Here is a 22,247-nt window from a genome sequence, read left to right as displayed (position 1 = left end):
TTCTAGAAAAGTTCAGAACTTAGGTTTAAACATATCAATAATTATGTTAGTATAAAAATCACGATAAAAGTCCCAGATATGAATATATGTAATTTGTTTTAACAACATTATGTTGTATAAAGTTGATGATGATGATGATGATGATGAACACTACCTAACTATAACTAACTACCTAACATACTGAACTAACAGTACAAAGTATCTAAAATCTAACTAACAACAGTAACAACTCATGTCCTTCGTGTAAATTCCCCATTAACACTTTCAAATCTCTAAAATTTCTTGAGATCGCCTAGATGTTTCCGTAGAAATCTTTTATCGTCATCGAAGTAGGTTATCTATTTTGTTTATAGGTACATTATGAACATCAAATACGGTTAGCCATCCTTCCGTTATAACAAGTAGGATGTTCGCGTAAAGGCGAGTGCATAATGTTGTTTAAAATATTATTACCAGCCCGAAGTCTGCGCAAGAGTCCTTAAATTGCCCTGTGTTGTCTTTTACTTTATACTTCACTAGCGACTAGTGATGTGCCGCCGAGAAATTACGCACTTACCGTAATTCTCATTAGTGAAAATTACCGTAAATTACCGAGAATTTACGGTAACTTACCCATGAAGTATATTAAATTAGGATTGAATTTTGCTTACAAGTTTTGTGGTTTTAAAGTATTTAAATGTTTTTTACACTATTATTATTCTGTGTTATTATTATTTTTATGTTATCTGACACGTGGTTGATTGGTATAATAATTTCTAGTCTTATTTCTCCTTATATTAGTCCCAGCTCTATCTGGGCTTCTGTGTACGGCGGCGGAGCCAAACCGGTTTATTCTGGGTTACCAATGTTACCATAGGGTTTAGGTTCTGGGCTTTCATCTCCCTCTTGATATTGAACTACCATGTGCCGGGAGGTCTTCGTCTTCCCAGGAATGTTGTGAGGATATTGTACTGTATTGTAGCACGGGCAGATTTCCGTAACTCGACGACGGGCGCCTATTTTCATGACGGGGGGTGGGGGCTAGTCCAGCCAACCCAACCCAACCCCTCAAAAGGAAGGGTCACCCTTCCTCCTGCTGGATCCTGAAAGAGCGACTTCGTGAGTCTTTCATTGATACCAGGCATGGCCTTTCGGCCTCCACCCTGGTTTAGCCAGTGTGCTGTTTCTTTGTACGTTCTAGCAGCAGTGAGCGTACCTTGCTAAAGTGGATCGGGAGAATTGTTTCCGGGCCAATCGCCTCTGCACCTGATGCGTTTTGATGTAATTATATGGCTCAGGGCGATTAAGAGTGCTCTACTGTCGGATAGCATGTGGATGGAGGATCCTATTACCCTCCTTGCAGTGATGGCAGCCGCCGCATTGATGATGCCCATGCACTCAGCTTGGAATATGAGTTATGGGCTCCTAGCGGAGTGGTAATGGACACGTTCAGGTCTTCTGAGAAGGTTCCAGAGTCCGACTCACTGTCTGTTTGGGGATGTCCGCTGAGGGGGATGGCCTCTTGCTGTATGTGTAGTGAAGCGATGGAAGGTTTAGCATACCCTACAGGGCATGAATGGCTGCAGACTGTGTGGACTTCGTGTTTTGTGGGGATGTTTAAGAGATTTAACTGGCAAACTATCAAACGTTTCATGTGGCCGGACCGGACCATCCTAAGCCTTCTTTTAGTTTGCCATAAATAAAGGACCACTCTGAAAGATCCTCTCACGTGCTCATTGCGCTATCGAGACAAGTAACAGGACATAGAAAAGTCGAACGCTATAAATGCAGGATCTTGAGGGCCATCAGGAACTATTTTAATCTGTGTGGGTACACACAGTACAAAAATGCACTTTCCACGTGTTTTATTTTTACTGCGGTAACTGGGTAAATTGCAAACCCAGCTGATAAGCGTTTACCTGTTTACAATATAACAGCCTACTTAACTTAAAATAAACACGCGATGTAATAAAATTGTATCTTAAAACACACTTGTTGTAATGGAAGTCATTACAAACCAAACTTTACCTTACACATCAATGCTTGCTTACATATGACATTGAAATATAATATCTGGGAGACCGAGCAGCTTTGCTCGGAAAACATATAAACGCTCAAAAATCAGCGTTTTCCCAGAAATAAGACCTAGCTAGATCGATTTTTCGCCCCTGAAAACCCCCATATAGCAAATTTCATCAAAATCGTTAGAACCGTTTCCGAGATCCCCGAAATATATATAAATAAATATATAAGAATTGCTCGTTTAAAGGTATAAGATATGTTTTTTTTAGATTACACAACATTTTGAATTAGGTATTTAAAATCACTGTCATAATAATAAAGAACTCACTTTATTTTTCGTTAGGCAAGTTTGATTCAACCTACTTTCATTAAAAACACTTAAATCGCACATCAAACGAAACTTATTAAACATTAGTAAAATAATGTAATATTATTGTGTATTTCATCTCTAACATCTAATTACATACATCATTGAATTCATTGATAAAAGTTAAAATTTCTCTTAGAAAAATTACCCGAGAACATTCGCGGGGAAGATTGCCCGTAATTTACGGCGGTAATTTACGATAATTTTGGTAATAAACTGGTTCCTCTTGACAGATTATTTTGAAAATTTCTATACAGATTGTATTACCTAAATAAGAACCAATTCTGTAAAAAAAAGTTAAAAAAAATTTAAACTTAGACCACTTTCTCGATAATTACCCGTACGGAGAACGTTACCGCGAAAGTTACCCGACGATTCTCTCTGTTCTCGTAATTTACGGTAACGGCACATCACTACTAGCGACCAGCCCCAGCTTTGCACGGGTTTACAAATTATACATAAACTTTCCTCTTGAATCACTATATCTATTAAAAAAAACGCATCAAAATCCGTTGCGTAGTTTTAAAAGTCTAAGCATACATAGGGACAGACAGCGGGAAGGGATTTTGTTTTATACTATGTAGTGATGATAACATCACGTTAATATGATTATAAAGAGAAGGTATAGGTTTAGAAAATAACTTGGTTTCCCTACTAACTTAGTCAACAAAAAAATAAGTAAGTACATATAATGATTATAAGAAAACGTCAGTGAATCTACTTTTCATTACAGTCAGCAACGCACTAGCGACACCTTTACTGTAACTACTAGTACTACTAGTAAAGTGCCTACCTACAAGTTATTACCTACCTACCAAGTAAACCGTGCACCTGTTTGCAAGCAACGTAGAAAAACATGAAAAACAACATTTACAAAATTCAATGTACCTACTGTTACTCAATTAGACTCAAAATATTGCAACACATTTCATTTAACCCTTAAATGCATGATTTTTTCTTTTTGCCCGAAATTAATATATGTATCACATAATTGTTTGCCGTTTGTAGGAAAAATAGTAAAAATATGATATCATCGATTTTCACTGCGAAATCAGTGTTAAAAGTTGCATAGGCTAAATCATATTTTTGGAAATAGCTATTAGTAAGGGGTACTTATAGGAAAAATCTTAACTGCCATCAGAAGGGTACACTATTTATGATGTTCCTATGATAAATTTTGTAAATATAAAATAATTACAAATCCCAAAAAATCTGCCCAAAATCACATACTAAAAATCATCAACTTTCAGGTTTTTCCAAGATTTCCGACATTTTTTCTATAAAAAAATGTAATTTTTATAAATTAAAATACTGCGTAAATTTATGTAATAATTCGGAAAATTTATTAGTTTTACAATAATATACAGGAACAAATAGAATTTGTTTAATAATGCATAACCTTTGATGTTTATGTTGTGTGTATAAATGCATCACTATGCATTTAAGGGTTAAATATGTGTATCATGTATAATTATTTTTACAAAACTAAAAAAACAACATACCTAATAAAACGTACTAAACCTAACTTATGCTACAGGTAGAAAAAAAAACCCTAAATCGCTGTCAACGGGCAGGGTGCCCAGAAGGCTGGCCGCGTTTCGTCAATGTATAGAACAAAATAAAAATTAAAAATTAAATTAATATTTTTGGGAATATTTTTAATTGTCTACTTTAAAAAACCCAAATCAAAATATTTATTAAAATAATTTGATTTGTTCTTAATATTGTGTACAAATATTATGTTAAATTGAAACTCCTTCGAGAGCGATTTTTAAACTTTAACTTACTTTAAACTTATCTTAAAACTTGTAAAACCAAAAGCTCTGCCTTACAAAAGAAAGCCAGCCGCAGGCTCCGTATTTATTTAAGCCCAACCTGTAATTCTACAAAGCTCTCCGAAGCTCTAGTTAGGTCTAGCCTTGGGCTATAGTCTAAACCTAACTATTAAACAACGGACGGTGGGTGTTCTATCATTGACAGTGATATAACCTTTGTAATAATATCAAAATAATATATAAATGACCTAGAATTAGACCAAGATAAATCTGCAACGATTTTGATAGTATTCGCAGTGCAAGTGTTATTGTTATATATTTATACGTCATAATCTCATAGCAGTTTGACGTTTATAATAACTGCGTGTGCTATCAAAATCGTTGTAGACTTATCTTGGTCTTACTCTATTTTCATTAGTGTTGTAACCATAGGAGGAAAGTGGACGTTTACTTCTTCATATAAACATATATAGTTCCCATTTTACTCTCTGGAAAAATCATTAAGGCCCACTTTGCACCTTTCCACTAACGCGGGTTAACCGGTTAAACCTTGAGTTACCATGGTTACCAGTACAATTTGACACTGGGTTAACGGTTTAACCGTTTAACCCCGGGTTAGTATGATAGTGCAAGTGGGCCTTAGAATATCAAATACCTAACAGTAGCAAGTATAACAGCTAGGCCCTTTCGTCTGACTTTTTCGTTTTTTTTTTTTATTATTTTAAGAGTTATGAGCGAAACAAAAATAATGTAAAATATTTTCGGTAGGTCAATTAAATATCCCGAGAGGAAAATGGGGACCACGTTTGTGTGCATTCTCCTTTTAAGTCCTCCTAATAATATCAGCTGGTTGTCAAACGTCATGTTTAATTCAGGGTAGTTAAACCTTTTTAAATACAGTCTAGTAATTATAAAATATATTAAAACGTGTCACTCACGTATTTTAAATTGAAGGTTGCTCGACATGGTTCACCCTGTACTGAGTAGCATCATCGGGAGCACGCGTTGGCGGACCTACGTTAATATATTTAATAAGTCTGTCTCACGGAAGTTCCTCTAGAACTCAAAAGGCAAAACTTCAACCTTGCCCCCTCTCAATAAGAACTATCAAACAGCTGATATGTCAATAGATTATTTAGGCTACTTAGGCCCTTTGTGAGGGTGAAATAATTGTGTTTTTATAGGTAGTACCTCAAGGAAATGCAACGGTTGTGAGTAACGGACGTATTACACCTGTCTTAGGTCAGTGGGGTTGATCGACCTGAGTTAGAAATTGTAGAAATTACTGATAATAGGGCATTGATATTTGTTCGGGGGTAAATTTTAATGTGGTCAAGAGGTATCTACTACCTAGAACGAAGATATCTGTGCGACCGAACATAAAACCCAGAGATAATACCTAGCTTGATCGATTTCTCGTCCCCGAAAACCCCTATATAACAAATTTCATCGAAATCGTTAGAGCCGTTTCAGAGATCACCGAAATAAATTGATAAAAATTGCTCGTTTAAAGATATAGGTCATACCGAACAACTTAATTGCCTACCAATATTATTAATGCGAAATAAACTCTGTCTGTCTGCCTATCTATCTGTTACTTCTTCACGTTTAAACCACTGCACCGATTTAGATAAAATTTAGTAAATAAATGTTGGTTCAGCGGTAAGCAAGGTGAAGTAGAAGTAGGGATTCGTAGACTATAGATATACCTAGTTCAGACACCAATAAGAATAAAAATATTAATTTAACTATACTTAGAGTATATTTTTCATGTTTTAATATTTGAGTACTGTCAACTCAACCGACAAACCCTGTCCGTTAAATAGCTGTTTTTTAATTTAACATAAATTTAATTCATTACGCCAAATCACGGAGATAGCAGACAATAAAAATGTCAAAAGTCAAGTGAGCTGTCAGAGCCATACAAATCCATTCGCCGCGTTTCCCGCCAAACCGAAATTCCGTTACAACCGACATAATTAGACAGGAGGTATTTTTTCCGAAACACTTTCCGTATCTTTGTCATCGCAGGAAATGACTTCACCCTCTATAATCGAACGAAACTCACCCAATACCAAAAAGCCTTAAGTACTTTAAGGATCCATACATTTATACGCCGTTTTGTATGGAGCATTTTAATAGTACACGCGCCGAGAAATTTGAATAAAAAAGGACCTAATAGCTGGCAACATGTGGCGCTTTATTCTAAATTCGAATTTTAAAAATAGTTCGCGTTCATTGTTATCTATCGAATTGACGATTTGTATTTTATTGGAAGCGTGTCATTAGTTTTTAAGAGCGACGCATTTTTAATTCTAATGTTAAGAGAATAGAGTTGAATTTTGAATGTAAAAACTAAATTACTCCAGTAGCTTGCATGAAAATTATGATTATTTACAAATTTGAACTGTATGCTTTTGTTATAAGGTTTAAATAAGCATACCATTAGTTTTGCTAGTGTGAGTGAGCGCTTGAAATTGATAATTGATTGCAATTTCGCATCATTTGGCGTTTGATAACTTCCTTTGATGACAGACGTTGAATTCTATTTGTGTCTACAAACATTTAGTTTTTGTTTGTTTAGTTTCAATTTTATATAAAATACAGTGTACATTTGATAAACTGACATAAATTGTACCAAAACAAGGTCTTTAGAAAGATCAAAATCTATTTCAAAGTCAACCCGAGTACAATTTTTTGTACAACATATAAAGGGAAGCTCGTCACAAAAGACCTACCCGGAAATGTTGCGTCGTTTATGTGATATAGAATAGATTATAAGGGCCAGAATTATGAATTAAAGAAAAATAAAAATAACAATTTCACTACTTTTTAACTGTGGTATAACGTTCTAAAGTTTAATTCCAAATTAAAAAAAAAACAACGACTTCTAGATCTCACGAGGAAAGACGACAATAAAGAAGAAGGTAGATCTTCAATCCTCAAACACAGATAACTCCACTTACCATAATACTAATAACAACTCTATCAACACAAAAATAAGGTTATTATTCCAATACGCGCCCTAAAGGGAACTTGCGGTCACGCAACTCTAACCCTTTATGAATGAACCGGCAGTTTGCCGACCCCTGCGGGTTGCTAGTGCAAAAAATCACTTGGCATCACACCTGTGCGCACGCGACGGTAAGGCTGCGGATACACTGGCTCCAATAGGTGATAGCGATAGTGAGGTCTATTCATGTAATTTCTTGTTATCAAATAGGGAGTATTACTGTAATGTTTTGCCGCCAGAGTGCAGCACTAGCGCCTTTAGTAAACTACAGAGTAACTTAAACTTACTGTACCTTAAACTGTTTTTTGACAAGTTTTCACAGACAATCAATATGATACATCAAGGCGGTTTGTTTACAAAGGGCCTACCGGGAAACGCAAATTTGAAACTCGGCTAACTGCCACTTTATCGCTCGAATATACAAGAGTGATAGAGAGGTTAGATAACAAAATTTCGACTTTCTCGTTTGCGGTAGACCCTTAGATTGTGACTTATTGTGGGAGTGGTGCCCCCTACGCAGAGTTTCACGTAATAGTCCATAATTGCTATGGATATTGATCTGATGACGGTGACATTTCTTCAATCAGATGTGTCACTATTGACACCGCACTGTTGAGTTTAAAAACAAGAAATTACTATCTGAATAGGCCTTAGTGCGTAGGTAGCTTATGCATACTTACTATCCTCGTAAGGCTCTGTGTAAATTATGTTTTACATATTGTATTTTAAACTTTATTTTATTTTAATATTGTCTTCGGTTACCGCGATAGTTAAGTAAGCCGACAGGGGCCCGTTTCTCAAAAGCTTGTAACTTGTAATACAAGCGGATGTCACTTTTTGACATGTTTTGTTATAAAGGGACTTCCACTTGTATTACAAGTTACAAGGTTTTGAGAAACGGGCCCCTGGTAGAGAAAAGTCAGTATATTATCAGTTATTATTAATCTTTTATATTTCACGTAAATCACTATTTAATTCGTCAATTTTTTTGAATATTTCACTAATTTTGTGTTCGATTGGTTGCAATAAACTACTGAGGAGGGTTTTAAGTTGTTTACTGTCACTAGGCGACATTATGTCAATTAAATTTTAGCAGCTACCGTAGTTAGCGCTCGGCCGACCGCGCACGACGATGACGATGTCACTGATACTATATACATATAATTACCGTTTTCTAAAAAAGTTTATTTAGGAATTTTTTAATAATGACCACATGTTTTACTTACCTATACTTACAAGATCTACACACCCATTGCAATTTCACTTTCACACCTGCATAGGGTGTAAGTAATTAAAATATATATGTACTTTTTGTATCTCCACCTAACAGTTCACATGTCACAACTGTCTTTAGCCCTTATCACGATTATTACGACATAGGTTAACAAACCCATCCGACCTCTGACTGCAAAAAATCCTTTGTCACACCTGTTCCTGTGTCTACTCTTCATTGACCATAGTTAATCCTTATGTCCAGGCAATACGGTTTACGAATAATCAGCTAATTATTTTATTTGTACTTAATTTTGCAAATGTGTCAAAACCAGTATAACGAGACCTTAAGATCAGTAAAGACTGAATGCGATCGAGGAGCTCTTTTATACTGGTCGCAGACTCCGAATTTCTGAGCTGTGGAAACACCCTTATAGTGCCAATACATTGTAACAGCTTGCCGTCTCTCATTATTAAAAATTGGAATCTATGCTAGGGTTGTTACGGTCGGTATTTCAAAAAAATAAGAAAACTAGATACGTCGTCGCGATAGTTAGCTTTTGATCCATCGCTTTCACGTTTCATTCTAATTTGAATTTTTGTTCGTTGATTTTGGGTTGAAATTTCAATGATATGTTATTATAGATATGGCGTTTCGTGTATAATATGCGCGCGCGTTTATTTTAGAGTTTAGCGCCCTTAAGTGGCGTAATGTGGAAGTTAAACGTATTAATTAAGGGTAAGATATTGCAGTTATGATTGTTATAAACGGGTTTGAGTGATCAACTACGTCGTCGGTCTGTTTGAACTCGAACTTTTTTGCCCCTTAAGTTGGTATGTCTTAATAAGGATTATTATTGATATTTTCTTTTCACATTTTATGCCGTCTATTAATTGGTATTTAATAATGCAATAAAATAGAAAAATCAATACCATTTTTATTTTGAATTTTTTGCTTAAATTCTAATTATTTATAATCTCTTTTTTATGAAAACTAACATCAAGGTAGCAAAAGAAAAAAACAAAAAAAAATACAGAAATTGTACAAACTACGCGTAAATCACTCTCAAAATACTAGCACCCTCCCCGGCTTCGCACGGGTTAACAAATACTTAAACCTTCCTCTTGAATCCCTCTATCTATTAAAAAAAACCGCATCAAAATCATACATATAGGGACAGACAGACAGCGGGAAGCGACTTTCGTTTTATACTATGTAGTGATATGGCCCCTTAAATTTTCGACATAGTTACGTAATGTGCTAATTATCGCACTAGTGCGGTAAAGTAGACCCATACGTGCTGTAAATAACTATTAACTATACAAGCATAATGCGTAGTCAAAACGTTTATCAAACACATCTTCTACGAAGTGAATTGTCTATATTGTCATTGACGTTTTAATTGTACTGTCGTTGTTTTTGCCCATTGTATTATAATCAGCCAATTACATGGGGGGGGGGGGTTAATGAACCTTTGTCATTACTGATAGCGATAATTCTTTCCTTCCTATTATAACACGGTGATATAACTTGTCTGACGAATTTTGAATTTGGTGAATTTTGATAAATTGTGAAGTTAATTGCTACCTATAGGTACAGTCAGCTGCAGAGAGAGGTGACCCCTCTGCATAGAAATTTTTTTGAGGAGGGGGGGGGGGGGGGGGTTGTGTTGGAAATAGGTAAGATTTCTGCTGTGTAAGGTTATATTATATAGTTTATGTTGCTATGGTTGTCATAGTAACAAAATTGTCAGTAAAAGATAAACATTGAATAGAGTAACTTGTTTATCTTCTCTGAAGCTGACTTTACATACGGTACGTTACTGTCAATATCCCGAGAGGAAAATGGGGACTACGTTCATATGGAGAAAAGGGCGTCCCCTTCCCTCTTAAAAGAGAAAACGGGATTCTTTAAATCCTCTCAACCACACCCCTTGACACACGCCAAACTCCTTAGAACAAAACCGTTGGCCCATTAAAAGAGAACAATCCATTCATTCATTATCCTAATCCAAGACAGCCGTTTAAAAAAAACGTAACGTTCCAAATCCAACCTGCTAGGGTGACTACCCTAAGGTCATTATACCCACCTGCTGAGGGGTGCGGGGGTGCACCTGACGCAACGGCGCACGCGCTGCGCGGGAAAATATATAGGGTTGGCGCTAGGATCTATTTTGCAATACCTACTTTATAATTAATACCTATTTCGTACTTAGTGCTTTGGCTCGTTGGGTGGATGACGTTCGATTCGAAGTATCGCGGGGCACTTTTGGATGAAACTAGCACAGGACCGGGACAAGTGGCGTACAAGAAGAGAGGCCTATGCTCAGCAGTGGGCGACCGAAGGCTAAAATGATGATGATGATGATGACTTAGTGCTTAATTAATTTTTATCAAGGAGATACGTCTGGCAGCAATACCACAATTTTTATATTAAAAGAAAAAAATCTTTTTAATATAAAAAAAAAATATTTAGTGCTTATTAAAATTTTGTGTACTAGGCAAAATTCTTTAATATTTTTAATGAAAAATTGAACATTCTGTAGGTGTGTTAATTTTCATAAAAATCAGTTCGTAATTTCGTACTCGGTGAAAAAAAAAACAATCAATAGAAACTTCGAGGATTCGAGGTAGATAGTTTACCAATTAAACTGTATTATAATATTTATAATACATATTTACATTATTGGTTTAAACAGTTTTGTTGACAGTTAATTATTTTCGCCGTTTGATAATGATAAACTATGATTCACACCTATGAAATGATGTCAAAGGAGCAAAATAAAGTTCAAGATTTTTTTTATCGTACCTATTTCATAAAATAGTTTTAATTTCAATCATATAGGTACATTTTTATAAGCTATAATATAAACATGTATCCTGAATGAAATGTCATAACCTCAACAAAATTTCATCATCATCATCATTTAGCCTTCGGTCGCCCACTGCTGAGCACAGGTCTCTCTTCTTGTACGCCACTTGTCCCGGTCCTGTGCTAGTCTCATCCAAAAGTGCCCCGCGAACAAAATTAAAATTTAAAAACAACGAACTTTACATTACTACGTGACATTACTCGGAAGTTCTAAACAATTGCACCATATTTAAATTACCAAAGATGGCCGATATGCAAATACCAACGTTCCCACACAACGCCACCTGTTATGTTTTAATTCGAATTTAAAAGTCAAATGCAACAACCCTGGTGGGGGTGAGAAAGAATAGATTTCGGAGCGATTTGTTAATATTGGGATCATTTTGAAACTGGTCTTAACCACTTTCACTTTGAAATACAGTGTGTGGCCTATAACGCGGGAGAATAATTAAAACGTAGATTCTACTACTCAAACAATAAAACTTTTGTTCGACAACTTTTTGAAATTATGTAGTCTTAAAATTGTCCCTTTTTCAAACAAACTAAATAATATTTTCAATGTACTTTAAATTCCGTCTAATTGACATCGCCCGTCAGTCTTGTCACCGTACAGGCATAATCAATTTCGTGATACATTGCGTGTTCGATTAAATTTTAAAGTGTTTTAAAATACAAACCACAAGTTATTTTTAAAAGTTGCTGAACAAACATTGTCTAGTTTGAGGAGTAGAATCTACGTTTTAATTATTCTCCCGCGTTATAGGCCACACACTGTATACTGTCGGCTGTATTCTTAAAAGAAGTCCCAGCGATAGGATTTCGATCAGTCAGTGTCAAAAGTGACGTTGTTGGTTGAAGTAATGTCACTTTTGACACAGACAGATCCGTGTCGTATCGCAGTGACATCTTGTGAGCATTATTCGAATACGGTCGTGTGACGGATGTGCGCATGAATTCACCCCTTAGATTTTAACACAATAAGATAGGTAATACCTTCATCTACTTAGGTTTCGATAAAGTGACACTTACCTACTTGTAAGTGCACACTTACCTATCAACAGACGATCGTAGGTAGGTACTACATTTTTGTTATTTTTAGGGTTCCATTTCCATACCTCAAAAGGAAAAAACGGAACCCTTATTATAGGATTACTCGTGCCGCTCGTGCGTCTGCCTGTCCGACCCCCCCTTTATCTTCGAAACTACTAGGTCTAAAATTCTGAAAATAATACACAAAATATTTCTTTACCTATAGATGACAGGAAAACCTATTAGAAATGTGCAGTCAAGCGTGAGTCAGATTTCATGTATGGAACCCTAGGAACGCAAGTCCGACTCGCACTTGACCGTTTTTGCTATTTGCTGCACCAACCCAAATTTAGAGGTCAAATGTCAAGATCAAAGTCATGTGCACTACTCTTGCACTAGTTTACACGTAAGACTTGACAATGAAACTAGTACAGCCAAAGCGTTCGCACGGGCGTGCGAAAGAGCTTACAAAAACAATGGCGGTTATGTCAGGTCGAAAGGAAAATGCTTTTACTTGTTACATAAGTGATCCGTGGAGGTAATCGGGTAATTGTGCACAGGGATAGATGGGTAATAGAAGACCACTTCCTTCCTAGGAACAAAAAGCCTTCACCGAGAAGCCACAAAAACGCACAGGTGCTCTAACCTTCCCATCAACCGAGACCTCAACGAGATGACTAAAGCTGGAAACAAATTATCGGACGCGGCTGACAGACGCGGCTGACGCGCGCGACATAAAAGTGTGCACAGTCAGGAACATCCAGCGCGCCAGATTTCCGTCGGATGTCCGAAGGCTCAAGGTTACGTCCAAGGCTTACCTCCGATAGTTTGCACAGTTCAGTGTATATTCATTATCTAGATACCTATAAGTCGCGGCTGTGAGCCGCGTCCGTCAGCCGCGTCCGATAATTTGTTTCCAGCTTAATAAAAGGTTAAAGTCCAGAAACCCCCCTGCTCTACAGACGCCCAATCAACAAACCACTTGGAGTCTGGTGGAGGCGTGGCAAGCAGAATGGACCAAGTGGACCAAATAAACCCCCTCATCCATCTCACACCTCGAACGGGGGGTGTTGAACCGGCTTCAAAGCGCGTATGGTCCGCCCTTAACCGCTTTAGAACCGGAATTGGTAACTGTGCACACCACTGGCACAAATGGGGTTGGAGTGCCTCTCCTGCATGCGAGTGTGGACACCCAGACCAGACCATTGAACACATAGTACTGGAATGTCCCCTCACAAGATACACGGGCCATGTGAATGACTTCAATACCCTGGCTGAAGAAGCGGCTGCTTACCTGAGTAGGACGAAATTTGAATTTTAAGTTAGTTAAGTTCTGTATCCAGTGACATGTAACCAAGCCATACGATAAATAAGAAGACCACTGATATAACATCTTGCTGAACTGAATGATACTCTAGAACAACGGTTGGCAACCCGCGGCCCGTGGACCTGTCACTTGCGGCCCGCGAGCCTCCCTGGCTATTTTAAAAATACGGCCTGCGTCAACTTAGTTAACTACTATGTGGCCCTTGGCTGCTAAAAGGTCGCCAACCGCTGCTCTAGAAGACAAATGTTCTGCAAATTTTGTCGGCTACAAGTCAAACGAAGACTAGCGATTTCGCCTGACATAGGTATATATCTCAACATCGCACGACTTAAGTAGGTAGGTAGCGACGTGAAGCGAAGTCGTGCGACTTCGCGAAACTTCGCCTGACATATTAGAGTTGGCGACATCACAATACTTATGACAGTTATGACACACACTTGCCAGACATGTATCGAGTCTGTGCGGATAGAGAAGAGTTTAAGATAATCATTTAAGAGTTACAGACTCTAGCAAAGTTAAGCAACGTTGCGCAGTTCACCCGACGTCGCTGTCGCGATACGTGTCGCGCGCTGTTGCCAGGGGCCTACTGCAAAAAACGAAATTCGCAAATTGCGGAGATTTTTCTCTTTTACTCCTATGAAGACGTAATAAGAGTGACGGAGAAAGATGCTCGCGATTTGCGAACTTCGATTTTCGCGGTTATAGCCCACGCATGTCGAACGAAGTCCGGCAATGTTTTTCAAAATGGCGGAGTATTGCACAAGTAGTAACTAATTACACTCCTTTTATTACCTGATTAATAATAGATCAGCGATTATAATCATGATAGATAGAAATACAGGCATATCTGACCCACAACAGGTACATCGCGCTGTTCATGTCCACCAACGGTCTTCCTTCCTTATTAACACTACATAACCAACAAACCTGCGAAATGATCATTAACACGATTAATTCAAACAATTACTAACTGACGTAGTCACGCGATCACTGTTGGAATGTGGGGGTGGAATTACCAATTACCGCTTTTTAGGGTAATTTTTTAGGGTTACTATTGTTGTTAAGGGTTGAGTGTTTGTTCACCTTACGTAGTAGGTGAGTGCGAGATGAGTTTTAAGTGGTGGATGTAATTCTCAAAAGGAAAAAAACACAAAAAAGTTTCGGATAATTCAGAAAAGGGACATTGTTACAACGTAACGTACCTATATGACGTATATGAGTAATTTTTAAATGATTATCGGGATTACCCAATTTCTGAAATGACCTTTAAGTGCAAGATCGCTAGGTAATAGGTAAACTTTTCTTTTTTAATTTCTATGTGATAAACGAAAGTGATATGCTCATATTATTTCAAGTTTAAACTTAGGTAAGTAAATATAGATAACATATATAATATAATAAGTAAATATAATATCATAACACCTCTATCACACCAAAAATATTTGGTAATAAAGGAAAAACTTTAAACTAAACTCACACAACTGTTATCACTTTTTTTTCGAGAATCGTTAGTAGCGTTACAGGGGTTAAAACAAAAGGGCAACCCCAATTAACCCTGCGTCCGCGCAGGGCGCAAATGTACCGGAAAATTGGTATTGTTTACAAAATAAGTCATTTCCACCGTCACGGTTGGCTGACCACCGACTATGACTATTTGACTGTTATTGCCAATCTGGAGTGCTAATGGTTTTTCAATTGGAACTTTTATTTTTTCCAATGTTGGTATTTTTTGAGGTACATATTCCTTAAAGACTAAAACAGACACAACTGATAATAATAATAATAAAGCTTTTTTTATTTGTCCATGCGAAAAATAAATACATTGCAATATGACATAGATAAATATAATAATTACGTAACATTCAATAAGTAGGTAGTTAATTTAACATAATTAGATTAATTAATTTAACAAAATAGTTATAATTGATTAAAATTTAAATCTAGATTAATTTTTGAATGGACTTTGGGTAAAAGCCTCCTCCAAGGTATGCCACTTGCTTCTGTCTTTGGCTTTGTGAAATTTATTATGGATGTCAAACATGGACACAACTGATACAAGTAAAGTAATTTAATTATACAGGGTGTAAATTTAGTCACCTGCGGGTTTGCGGGGTGAATATACAGGTCATACTGAGCAACTTTTACTATGCGACCAAAGCAGAAATCACGAAAATTGACTCTCCCGTACAAAATATCAACATCAGCTATCCAAAATGTACTCACGTAGGTACAGAGCTCTTTGTATATCTGAATACTCAATTAATTATAAGGTTTCATACATTAGGTAGGTACTTTTGACACTGACAGACCCATAATAACCTCCTGGTCAATTTATAACCTGTAATTACAATCGGAATACGCTTCGAGTTAACGTCAAAGTTATAAGTACATACTTGTATAGTCACCATCAGATATATCGGAGCTGCCGAGGTGCTAAAAAATATCTGAACACGCCTTGACAATAGAGGCGTGTTCAGATATTTGTGAGCACCTTAGCCGCTCCGATATATCTGATGGCGACTGTTGAATACGCCTTCTGTACGTAACTTGATACAACACTCACAATGGCTGTTAAAAAATGTAGAGTCCTTGAAAAAGCAGTTGTGTCTAATATACTCGTACCTAACGCCGTCCGTGCTTGTAGCGACGTGTTATCGGCTCTACCTAACTGTGTAGGATGACCAATTTAACGTGAAACGAGAGACTGTTTTAAAAATTAAAAAAATGTAGTCCTTGGAAAACCAGACCGGTATCCGTGCTTGTAGCGACGTGTTATCGGCTCTACCTAACTGTGTAGGGTGACCACTTTAGCGTGGAATGAGAGACTGATTAAAAATTAAAAAAATTTAGAGTCCTTGGAAAAGAAGTAGTCTACTAGTACTCTTGAATACCTAACCGGCATCCATGCTTGTAGCGACGTGTTATCGGCTCTACCTAACGGTGTAGGGTGACCACTTTATCGAGGATAAAAAGACTGTCCTCAATAATTTTTAACCTGTATTCAAAACACTTGTATCTACTATAATATACTTACTTAATCGGACGTAAACTGACATCAGAAGCCGGACAAGTACGAGCGAAATGCGCTGAATGACATCAGTTAGGTGTCATTCTACGTTAGAATTGGCCTGTATATTTACGACGAACTGAGAGATTTTACTTGAGATTTTTATCGATAGAAATAAATAAACTTCAATTGCAAATAATTATTCCTATTATTATATCACTACATAGTATAAAACAAAGTCGCTTCCCGCTGTCTGTCTGTCTGTATGCTTAGATCTTTAAAACTACGCAACGGATTTTGATGCGGTTGTTTTAATAGAGTAATCCAAGAGGAAGGTTTATGTATAATTTGTTAACCCGTGCGAAGCCGGGGCGGGTCGCTAGTTTATGATAAAACTATCCTATGTTCTGTCTCGCGCCTCAAACAAATCTGCTTCATCGAAATCTGTTCAGCGGATTAAGTGTGAAGAGGTAACAGACAGACATACAGACAAAGATACTTTCACGTTTATAATATTATTAGGGAGTACGGATTGAACTTGTGGACGATAGTTGTCGTACTGGACTATATAGTTGAGTTCTTTTACAGTACTGTCCTATATTTTTCTACAGCAATATGGCCACCCTAACCCTAATTAACAATTCCTTTGTGAATCATTTTGTCTGGTACCAGAACGATTGTTTTAACTTGTCTGACGTTTTTTAGGCGAAATATTCCGTCACGTCCATTTTGGATTTTAATTTAAGCCGATTTTAGGTGAATACTGTCAAGGTCAGAACGATGATTACAATTTATGTAGTTTTATCAAAGGACTGTCTCATTTCAAATATAGACAGAGAGAATCATACTATATTTGTCTTACACTAGTACTAGTACCCAAAAGAAAAGGATGAGTATAGTTTTTCTGGTTCTTACTGACTGACAAATTGGTTTGACCAAATATAGATTCGTATCCTTTATACTAATTGTATTAAATGTTATTAATGTACTATTTTAATCTTATTACATGGTAAAATAACAAGACTCGACAACAAAATTATAATTTTATAACACTACATTTTTTTTTCCGTGAAACGTACTTGTAATGACTTTTATGACAGTGTATGTAACTATACATAATTAGACATGAATACACTCTTGTAATGTTTTATGCAACTCGCTTCTAGCTCGTTTCATAAACCCACACTCGTATCTTAATGCCTTTCATTATGTAGCAGTCATATAAACTACTCAAAGTCATACACCGATAGATTAAGTAGGTATAGTACTCCAAAACATACGATCAAGCACTTTAACAGAAGCGTGTTCAGATATTTGTGAGGTCGTAAAAAAGAACTAAAAATTATGTTAAATAAATAAACAGCCATATTCGAACTTTAAGATACGTCAAATTCCGATTCCGATTACGGATTTCTTTGAAGAAACGTCACTTTTGACACTTATTTGACACTGACATATCTGATCCATATCGTTTAAATATCTTATATTTGACGTATCTTAAAGTTCGAATATGGCTGTTTATTTATTTAACATAATTTTTAGTTCTTTTTTACGACCTCACAAATATCTGAACACGCTTCTGTTAAAGTGCTTGATCGTATGTTTTTATATCGTATGTAGTTATGGCTGTAACACATTTTTTTCCAAATCCTGCAGTAGCTCATCTTCCCAACTCCCAACCTATTTGACCGCAGATATATATAATCAAAGTATAGTTAGTGTGGGTGTCATGTCCGTCCGTCGTTCACACGTTTAATGGCTCGTTATATGGTTGTTTTGTATTAAATATAATAAAATAATACGAGCGATAGACGGATGAGAACAAAATGTTTTAATTTTTCTGTTTTTACTTTTTTTGTTTTTTGCACACTAATAATAATATCATTACTATCGTTCTACATGACATTACAGCTCTCCAAAGGGCCTCTACGTGTTGGATCTATATCCCTACGCAAGACTATCAAAAAACCGGGATTTATAGGCCCGTGAATTCCAAAAAAGGAGACTATACAAATAATATCATACATAATAATATTATAACTAAAGAGAAAAGGACTAATTCCGACCGACCGATTGGCGACTAAGGCTTAAAATGCTTAAATCGACCCGACAAATTTAAGAAAATTATTGTAACCCTATTAAATAATAAAGTTTATTAATAATATAAACAACCAAATTATTTTAGAATGGCAAATGAATGAGAACTGTTCTGTAAAAGGCGGAAATTGTAGGGACTGTTGTGGGTAACTTCACCACTTTTCAGTCTGGCAACATCATGGTTCTTAAAGCCTAGGAACATAAGTTAAACTACAACTATATGTCGTTTTTTAGCATTAGAAAAAAGGTAAACAATCTTGACGTGTCTTTTTATTGAAAAACACTTTTGAAAAATAAGTCACGGCAAATACGTAACAATTATGAATCATATACGATTATTTACATCATTTTGCTTTCACAAGTAATAGTTTCTGATTTGATTTTAAACAGCGCGCCAAGCGGGACTTTTTAGAAACTCAAAATCCGATACAAAATTGACACTTAACGCAGATGTGTAGAGTCTGTGGGGAAAGAGAAGAGTCGTGAAATGTATGGGGTCCAATACATTTTACGACTCTTCTCTTTCCGCACAGACTCTACGCACCGTGTACGTCACGTCACGCGCGTGGCGCGGTCACGCTATCGTATGAAATTTACATCGAGCGTTTACCATGGGTCACTGACAGTGTCAAAACTGACATTTACGTTCTCGACGGCGTTTATAAAAAAAAAATCATTTATTTCGGACCACAAAAAAACCATAATATGTTAGTCGAACATGTGCATGCAGGAACTTGTAAATTAGACTATGTTAGTACTTAAAATTAACTTATTATCCTACTTATCTACCTACTACATTTCATAGGGAGCTAAGGAACGGTGCAGGTTCGACCATACTGCATAATAGCTACTATCGAGCCTACTGATGTCAGTCTTTATGTCAGTGCCAAACTGATGGTAGCCGTATAGGGGGTATACAAAGTCAAACTGCGGTGTAATAATTATACCCGGTTTTAATACAATTTATAAATTCATAATATATAAGTAGGAACAGTGATATAAACCCTGTAATCCCCGGGCAGTGACCAGCGAGCATTCGTACCACAAAACCATACAAAAAGGCCCAAGGCCATGGGAATTGGAAACAATGGGGGTACAGATGAGATCACAGCGATGCCGATCTGGAGATATCGATGCTTTTTAAATTGATAAAAAATGTTGTTAATTTTTTTTTAATGACGAATCCTGTTGCGGATATCATCATTGGTTTGTTTTGGACGAAGGATGTTGCTGATTTCCATTTTTGGCCACCTGACGAAGCCTGCGTTGTGGATATTTGACTTCTGTATTTCCTAAATATAAATGCATTATTTGTAAAATAAAGATTTATTATTCATTCATTATATAAAAAAAATACATTAAAATCAACTATAGGTACCTACTCTTAAAACTAAACACTACTACTAAATATTAATCTAAACTAACAACTAACAAGTACTAAACCTATACACCAAACTCGCCCCGCGCCCCTCCAGACGCAAAGGAGCCCATCACGCTCGCCGCGTTGCCACGTTGAACCGCGATGGACAACCTTTGCATGAGGAACGACCCGGAACGAGGATCATGACCACTCTGTCTCAAACGCCTGCCCACTTCCCCAATAAAAGTCCTTGCCTCAGCGCACCAACAGCCAGTGGTTTCCACAGCAAGAGGGACAAACAAGTAGTTCCCCAATACTGCATATTTTTCCCGCTTCCGAGCCGCCGCTAACTCAGCCGCTGCCCCTGCCGAACGCACAAAAAAAAATTTGTTATGTGTAGTAGTGTTTTTAAATTTTAGAAAATACAATATAAGCCGCTTAATATTATTTAATGCGATTTCCCATGTATTATGCCGTTTTAAATTAGTTGTTAAAAACTTCTTTCAAAGCATTTATTTTTAGCGCGAATTAAACATTTGAAATAAATGAATAAAAATGCCATTTTCAGGTGTTTTATCTTGTCAATATGTGAAAATATATTTATAGGAAAATCCATATTGTTAGCTACTCTATTTTTTATATACCTATCCAACCCAAAACTTCAAAATTTTGTAATTTGTAAAATTCTAGAAATTTATTTAAATAAAACACTTTAACTAACATTCTAAAAATAACAAAGACACTAAAAAAACACAAGAACAATATTAATCTCATTAACAAACGCCATTTGACCATATCTCCGCATTTACGATCCGCCACCGCGCTCATGTGTGTCGGTTTCCCACACAGTTTTCACACGTATCCGCCGATGTCTATCTCTTGTATACCCCGGTTTATTAAATGTATTCGCTCTGAATCCTACGTCTATGAAATTAAAGTCCAATCTTGCTTGATATAGTCGTAAAAAGAAAATTCTATGTAATCATTGCTTACGTATTATGTTTATGTATATGTTTATGTGTTAGATTATGTTTTTCAAGGATTAGAATTATGTATAAGTATTGTTAAGTTTATCTGAGCGGACAAGGTGACATTAGTCATGAATTAACTACTAACTAGTTGTTTTAATATATTGTGTTTTACAGCGAAACCTTCAATTTATCTCGTATAAAAATAATGTGTGTATGTATGACTTAAAAAATTATGTCAGTAATTATACTCGTACTCAATATCTTTTCCGTCCATATTATTTTTATAACTATATAGTATTTTAGATACTAAAAATGATATGAGCACAACTGTATTGTTAAATATGACCGTGTGTAGATAATTTTAAACACCTCGCCCGCTTAGCTAAATCTGCAGAATGTACAGTCAGCATCAAAAGTAGTAGATCAGACTACGCGTGAAAATTATTTACCAAGCACTGATAGAGGGAAGTATAGCTACTGACAAAAGATTTTTTTTTGTATTGCAAATTTTGAAAAAAGGATAACCTATAAACCTAGTTTTTCATTGTGTCAATAACATACTAAATAATCATGGAGAATGGAAAATATATGATGTACATTACCATGCAAACTTCCACCGAAAATTGGTTTGAACGAGATCTAGTAGGTAGTTTTTTTTTAACACGTCATATATAAATCCCCTAAATACGGAACCCTTCAAGGGCGAGTCCGACTCGCACTTGGCCGCTTTTTTTTTCTATTTTTGTGTGAAAATCTTATTGCGGTTCACAGAATACATCTACTTACCAAGTCTCAACAGTATAGTTCTTATAGTTTCGGAAAAAAGTGACTGTGACGTACGGACCGACAGACAGACGGACAGACGGACAGACAGACATGACGAATCCATAAGGGTTCCGTTTTTTGCCATTTGGCTACGGAACCCTAATAAGACATGCAGACTGTACCTGTTACTAAAATACAGATCATTATTTCGCTAAACCCACAGTAGCGTTGACAGTAAAAATCGTAGCATTGTGCACAAAGCGCTTGCGCACTAAATCAAGGCTTCTGCGGAAATGTATGTATTATTTAAACTCGGTCCGAGGTTCGTGCCCTGAGCTGCCCATTGTTTGGTCCACGTGAAGTTAGCTGCGATAGGATGAGGCATTTGCCTTATGATATTCTAACACTACTTATAATTTTATTTGCTGAGTTTTGGATGCTTCCTATGTAA

Source organism: Cydia amplana, chromosome 22, assembly GCF_948474715.1.
Source record: "Cydia amplana chromosome 22, ilCydAmpl1.1, whole genome shotgun sequence".
Taxonomy (NCBI): domain Eukaryota; kingdom Metazoa; phylum Arthropoda; class Insecta; order Lepidoptera; family Tortricidae; genus Cydia; species Cydia amplana.
The sequence above is the reverse complement of the archived record's forward strand: the minus strand, read 5'-3'. Positions refer to the sequence as shown.